This window comes from Hydractinia symbiolongicarpus, chromosome 6, assembly GCF_029227915.1.
Source record: "Hydractinia symbiolongicarpus strain clone_291-10 chromosome 6, HSymV2.1, whole genome shotgun sequence".
NCBI lineage: Eukaryota > Metazoa > Cnidaria > Hydrozoa > Anthoathecata > Hydractiniidae > Hydractinia > Hydractinia symbiolongicarpus.
Genome location: NC_079880.1, coordinates 23,262,217 through 23,270,195, shown reverse-complemented (window position 1 = coordinate 23,270,195; position 7,979 = coordinate 23,262,217).

Below are 7,979 nucleotides of genomic sequence, written 5' to 3'. Positions count from 1 at the left end.
AGTGGTGGGCTGACCTTAGTTTATACAGGTAAACGGTGTTGCACATGCCCCATAGGCGTAACAGCCTTTTACAAAAAACAGTCTGTTTTTAACATTGGGCTAACCGCTTAGTACAGTTAAACACAGTTGAGCAGGCGCATAAGGCGTATTACCCTTTTCCAAAAATGTTCATTGCAACTTCGGTTTAAATAAAAACACAGGGAACAGCCTGTCGTTACTCGTCCAGCCAAAACAATCGCTCAGCCATTTCATTTGCAGAAAAAGTTTGCAGAAAAATAATAAAATATGTAGCTATACCTAGCTAGCTAACTGCATTTAGCATAAAAATTATATATTGCTTAAGAAAATTGTTGTAGCCAAACTGCATTTTTATACTTTCACTTTTTAAGGAGCTAGCTAAATAGCCACAGTCTCAACATAAAAATAAGTGTTGGCTAGGATAAAAAGCTCTTATACCAAACAGAATAGCAATAAGTGAGGCTCTAGCTAGCTAGTAGCTATAGCTAGCTAATCTTCGTTCCTAGCCAAACATCCTAAAACTGGTGCGTTTAAGATCTGTACGTGGCTAAAAAACGTGACAATATATTTATCCTAACATTGAAAACAAACAGAAAACAAATATTACAAATATATAAGTCTTTTAGAAGATAAAAAAGTCAAACAGGCCTACAAACCTCACACACTGACCACAAACACGACCATTATCAAAATGGCCTTCGTTCCGCGAAGATCTTGAATTCTTTCTGGTCGCAAAAATCTTGGTTTTTTTAAAAAGAATCAGGCGTTGTGAATGGTATTCCACGCGCGAGCGGTCAAAACAAAGTCGGTAAAAATATATCGCATTTGGTATCGGCGCGTAATTTACAAAATTTCGTGTTTCCGTTACGGGACGCGGCTTTCGCGGACACACAGACAGACGGAATACGGCTATTATTAAAGAGATAAATCGTTTACCAATGGAAAAATTCACAGGGTTGCCCATAATTTATCGCATTACATTTCGTGTGGTTTTACCGAGACGCTTTTGGCAGACAAACAGACAAAATACGAACTGACAAACAAACAGAATATGGCTAACTAATAGTTTACCCATGAAGAAACCCATAGGTTCACCCTACCTTTATATATCGCATTTCATTGTATAAAAACCATACATTTACGTTAGGTATATACGTTAAGGGGCTTTTTTTTGTCCCTGTTAGCAGTATATTGCAGTTAGGATTCGGACGACCTCCCTCCTCCTCTTTAGCGGATTTCCGTCCGTGAAACACACGACGATATCCCACAAACAGGGCCCAAAAATTTTTTTAGCAGCCCCTTAACCAACGACGGTGTTAATAAGCAGGTGTGCAGGTGTTTTCGAGCAAGTTTGGTGTTTTGAAAAAAAACTCAAGTATTTGCCCGACAAAAACCTGTATAGACCCGAATAATGCTCCAAAAAGCAAAGAAAAAAGGGACACTAATAATGTTTCAAAAAACTAAAAAATAAACTTATATAATATAATGGTAGTGAAGTTCTTAAAAGAACTGTTTTCGATAGTTTTCAATAAAATTTACTTGATAAAAAACTTATATATTAATTTTATTAACTTCTTTATCTTCAAGTGCCTTCTTTCAACTATCGACTGCATGAACGAGGTTGCCGACTTGCTGGAAACGCCGCAAATACGACGGGGCTGTCGGTCGAGTTCTGGCAATTTAATAAAAACTTGAAATTTCGCCTGGAGAACTGATCAACCCGAAACAACATTTTTTAAACATTTATTACCATGTATAATTTATTCTTTTAACGTCGAGGAATAGTAGTGGAAGACTGTTTTCCATATCATTTATTTCATAAATATCTGTAATAAAAATCCCACAAATAATAAACTGTAAGTACGAAGACAAAATAGCACCTCCCTTCTTCTTGTAAGAATTTAAATGAGAACCAAGGAGCTTGACCGCATAGCATTTCAGGCGGTTTCAGACAGACCCAGGCTTTTTAGGCCGGTTACAGACGAAAACCTCGAAAAAAACGCCTGCGGTCGCCCTGACATACACAGCGTTTTCGGCGAGTCGGCACCCGCGTCTGCATGTTACAAGAAATTGCACTTCAGGAATGCTCCGGGCGAGTTCGTAAAAGTGCGGGCGGTTTTGGGCCAATTTAATTCAAAAAATTCCCAAATTCGCCTCCACATATGCTGGCGTTTGCGGCTTATCGGTAACCTCTTCAAAACTCAGCAAAATTTTTCTTAGGATCTAGAGCGAGGCTCAAAATCTTAAATTTTTTCCCTTGGCACTAACTATGGCAGCACCTCACAGAAACTCTAAACTAAGTTCACCCAATCTCATATTTACAGGATTCTAGTGTTGGAAGGTATGTAATTGGCAAAAGTGGTACATATATAGCTATACTCTATTTTTTCCCAGTCAGCATACATCATGATGGCATGGCATAACTTTGTAAATATTCAAAGATTTATATATCTAGCCTAGATACTTGAAATACTATTCCCTGTTAAGTTAGAAAAATAGTAGCTACAGGGAAGTTTTAAATTAAAATATTAATTACCTATAATTCAGTTCAACACCACCAAAATTTAAATTTTTTCAATGTTAGCTAGCTAGCTAGCTATTTGGAATGTTCTAGGTGATACCTAGCTCAACTTTTCGGTATGTTCGGTTGGTTCTGGAACGTTTAACAGACAGGAATTCAATATTAATACGTGTTTTTTCGTCGTTTTTCTCAATGCAAATATAGCAGTTCTAGTCTTTTACCAGCAAGAAAATTGGCTTTCTGGCTACCTAAAAAATTGGGACGGGTCGTAAATGTTAATACTGTATTGTCATTGGCTGAAAACTATTAGCCTGTAAACTATGCAATGAACTGAAAAAGTACACAGTATCTATACTAGGACTAACTACCCGCGGCTTCCAGGCTCTGTGCTGTCTCTATATATCTATATTCTATATTTATCTCTATCTTCCATCCGGCGATTTTAAAGATTCCGCCCCGCGTGGCGATGGCGGAAATAAAAAAACTGAACAATTCAAATTTTGCATGGGAAACATTTTCAAAGCTTGTGTAACCCACCCGTTTGTCAATAAACGTCGTTTTCGTGTTTTTTGATAGGTAAAAATCAAAAACTAGTTAGCTAATCAAATAACGTGCACATTTAATTATGTGCTTTAGAAAAGTGACAATCAACAACAATCAAATGGGATGTTTACTGCAAAGAGGGTGTCAACTGTAAATTCCAAGTGAAAGTAACTGACGGCTCCTTTCGCGCAGGTAACTAGGGGCAAGGATTATTAAAGGGGAAATCATAAATATTTATAAGCATTGAATTAATTGATAAATAATTTAGAATATTGCATTTAAAGATTCGAGGTAGTAAACAACAAAACAATTACGTCATTAGGATCAGAAATGACTACATTTCGCTGAATCAATATTTATTTTAAATCTGGTCTGTATTTTATCCCTATGACCCATATATCTCCTTAGCAACACCTCAGTAACCAACAAAGGTAGGTGTTATTAATAATTATAGAACCAATGAAACTTTTTACAACACTTTTCTATACATGCCAGCACTTTTCGAAATTTAAAAAAATTACCCCCGTCCAAAAACGATATACCCCCGCCAAAATAAATTTCTCATTTTTATTTTATTACAAGCACATCTTGTAAGACATCGTTCTTTCTCTTTAAACACTTTAAGCTATTGTTGTAATTCACGTCACATCACTTCAGATTACAAATTTATTAAAGAGATATTAGATATTAAAACTTCTAAGTACAGGATGTTAGGCTTTTATTTTTAATGACTTGCAAAAACAAATTAAATCGTTTACAGTTCTAATTGACAAGTAATCGTTTTTATACTTTGCACTACCTTTAAAAACTTCAAGATTTCACGATTTTTTAAGAGATCATTTTCTAAGGCATATATGCAAAAATGCATATAAGGGGATGGGAATGTTACGCAACATGCATGCATATTTTTTCCCTCTATTTATCGCAAGATCGGTCTGTACTCTCTGGATTTGTATTGCACAATATAGTAACAAAATCAATCAGCTTTGATTGGAACCTTACGTTGAAACAAACAAAAAAATCACACAGCTTTTAATTTTCACGCCAATGTGAGTCTACTTTGGGTATATGTAATTGACCCCTGTAAAAAAACTGATCCAGAAAAAAAATGACGAGCATGTAGATTAAGAAATGACAGCCACACATAACTTATGCCTGCTATGAACATCATACGATGGCACCATTTCAATTCTAAACTTTTCACTATTGCAGAGGATGAAAAGAGATCATTTTATCTTTCTAGAAACTTCTAATATTTTTTGTGTTCGTAAGCATGTCAGAAAATCTGACTAAAAGTAATAAACAGCGACAAAGACAAACCGTGATTCTATGAAGCATTCACTTCCCAGTAAACACAAAGACGTCTTAAAGACGTCGTTTCTTGTCTCTAACTCGTTCGGACGTCTCTCAACCAGAAAAAGACGTCTTAAAGACGTCTTTATAAGACGAGTCAAATCTCGTTCAAAAGAAACGTCTTAAAGACGTCTTTATTTGGTCTCCGTTAGACCAGTTATATTTCGTTCTAAAGAAACGTCTCAAAGACGTCTTTATTTGGTCTCTGTAAGACCAGCAAAATCTCGTTCTAAAGAAACGTCTTAAAGACGTCTTTATTTGGTCTCCGTTAGACCAGTTATATCTCGTTCTAAAGAAACGTGTCAAAGACGTCTTCATTTGGTCTCTGTAAGACCAGTAAAATCTCGTTCGAAAGAAACGTCTCAAAGACGTCTTTATTTGGTCTCTGTAAGACAAGTATAATCTCGTTCGAAATGAATGTCATCATTTCTTTACGTTTTAAAGATAATTTCACAAGAAATAAATAACTACGTTATTTCTTTGCCCATTCGCAATTATTGGCGTAGAAATAAACGTTTTTGATATTTCAGAATTTTTTATACAGAGGTAGCCAAAAATTCGAATTAAATTTGTCCAAAAAAGGATACATTTTACAATGAAAACAGCGTTCGAAAGACCGCATAGAATAAACTTGTAAAGACGTCTCATCTGGTCTTTCAAAGACGTTTTAAAGACGTGTTTAAGACGTCTTGTGTTTACTGGGCTTATTTATAATTTATAATTTGTTCGCAGAGAAAAGAAATTATTGTAGAAATATAAAAGCAAACATAAGTGGAATTAACTTTGTACTGAACTATAATTTGAAGCAATTAATTGCATGTGCTCCTCCAGTAGGGACGATTTTTTTAGGACAAAAAACGGATATTTTTAAGAATAACAATTCTTTTCCAAAAACACTGCCTTCAATTGAACCTAATTGTGTACGCGATTATATATGATGCCACCTTCATGAAAACGTATGAATATTCTATTTATATAATAAAACTTTTACTCATTTGATAAAACCATCATAGTGACGACTCGTATTTATAAAGTTAGATAACTGATCCAATTATCAAAAAAAAGGGCTTAAAAGTACATTTTAGTGATCAGGAAGAAAGCAAAGGTTGTATTGATGGAGTTTTGCATACTTCGAATTTCGGTAATTTCGGTAAGAAAAATTATTTTAAAGGTTTTCAAACGCATTATTAGAAAAGAAGAAGTAGAACAAAAAAGTTTTTTTTTTGCGGCCAGTAAGCGTAGGCTATTTGCTTTTAAAGCAAGCATAAATATTTTGTAGCAGAGACAATTTCCAAAACTTGTCAGACGAGGGCATATATGACCTCTGATTTAAAAGTTTTTTTTGTGTATTTGCATATTTCAAAGAAGATATTTTAAAATTATTTCCTCTGCTTTGGTTATATAAACTGGGGCCGTCTTTTGTGACAAAAACAAAATTAAAATGAAATTCTCATTCGAATGAAATCAATAATCATGAGCAAAACGAAAAAAATGTTTCAAAACTTTATTATTATTGTGAGTTTTATGATCTTTGGTTTTAAAAAAAAATGAGAATCTTGATCTAACTTTTGTAGCTGAAAAAAAATAACTTCTCAAGACAAAAAAACACTAGATATAATGCATGGTTTCGTCAATAGTTTATACGATTGGAATTATGACGGTATTGCCAGAAAAGAAGAAATTGATTCAAAAACGAAGATGAGACAGACTTTGCTGTTACAACTTCCGAACACAAAAATGGAGAAGTCGGTGGCGAAGAACAAAATAAGCAAAAGTCAAATACTGTCATTGTATCCAATACAGTTAAACCAGTGTTACTTTGTTAAAATTTTTAGGTTAAAAGTTATGAAGAAATATGCGTTAATTAATGACTACTGAGAAATGTCTTGATTGTTTTCTTCTTTATATTGAAAATATTTAGTCGGGGAAAAGTGACAAATTTTAAAAAAATGGTCGGGGAAAAGTGACTAAAATTTCCTTAGGTGACCGAATTTTCCCGACTAAATTTTTTACTGACTTTTTCTTCTCCGAGAAGGTAATATATATTGATCATGGCTTTTTATATTTCATAATACGCAACTATTAGCTATAAAACGTTAGCAATAGTCTAATTTTACGATAGAAATATTCTTTAACATATGTTACTTAAAATTAGTATTTCTTTGCCAGTATAGTTAATAATTGATAACTTTATGTAAATGTCAATGCAGGCAGGGTGGTTTGGTGCTGTCTGCAATGAAACACTTAAAAAAGGAACCAAATTTAAAACAATGTTTATTGATTATGTCGTGATCATTAGAAACTTTGTTTGATTCATCTAATTTTGAGATGCTGTATTGCGCGTCAGGTGCGTTATGTTTAATGTGCGACGCTTTCTTGATAATATTTCGAGGTTACAGGTGCCCAGATACATCTGGGCACAAAAACGTCTATATTCAAAAGTTATTATAGCAGCCAGTGACCAAAGACGGTTCCGCTTTAGATAAGCGCACAGTGTAAAAAATTAAGAAAGTACATAGAAAGCTTAAAATGCATTTTCCATCCTGGGTCTTGGTCTCTTCTCTTTAAACCAGCATGACGAGATTAGCAAAAAAAAAACTGTAACCTTGGGGTCAGTTTTTTTAAACGGTGATTCACAGTATCTTTGTTTTGTGTGAAAGTATTTTAACGTTGCACGCACGCGTGTTCAAACTTATTGCAACATTGCAAGCCTTGTCCTCTTATATTTCTGAAACCAAAACTTGGGACACACATACAAAATGTTTCCTTTTTTTCGTTTATTCGTAGAAAATCAGGTTAAAAAAGAAAAAAAGTTTTCTTGAAATCTGAGTCTTGGAAAAAAAACGATAATTTTTCTTGCAATGCGTATTGCCCTTTTATTTGCTGGAAAGGAATGTATGTTTTGATAAAAGTATCAGAAATACTTCTCCCGCCCTCTCCGATTCTGAAAAAGAAAATCTGGAGACTGCTATAAAAATCACATCCGTTTCCAGTATGAAAATAGCAAAAAGTCGCCCGGGGACGAGGTTGAATGAATCTGTCATTTTAGGTAGTGTCTAGAAAAAAACATTTCTCTTGCCAAAATCAGAGACTTGGTCTTTTTACCCGACGTTATATCAACTTTAAATAAACGAGTTGTTTCTAACACCTTATCAAACAATGTTATTTAAACCCCTTCCAATTTTACGTCGACAAACCGACGTTTATTTAACGTTTCTGGTATACAATACAATCTGTTATACAAGTGAATAAATCATGTTGTTGTTAAAAGTATCGCATAAGGAATAAACTATTATATTTTTCACGCACGTTAACCATGTAGTGTTTCCTATTTTGAATCAGATTATGTGTTAAATCTGCCGTATTTTTTATCGATTGTAAATACTATTCCAACGTAATGTTTATTCCAAATATAATTACAATACTAGCTGAATTCCGGTGGAAGAATCCACTTAATCTTTATTAAACCGATGTAAGCGATACCAAAGAAAAACATACAACACAGTAATTTGAATTTTTAAAACCCACATTTCAACCTCGACCC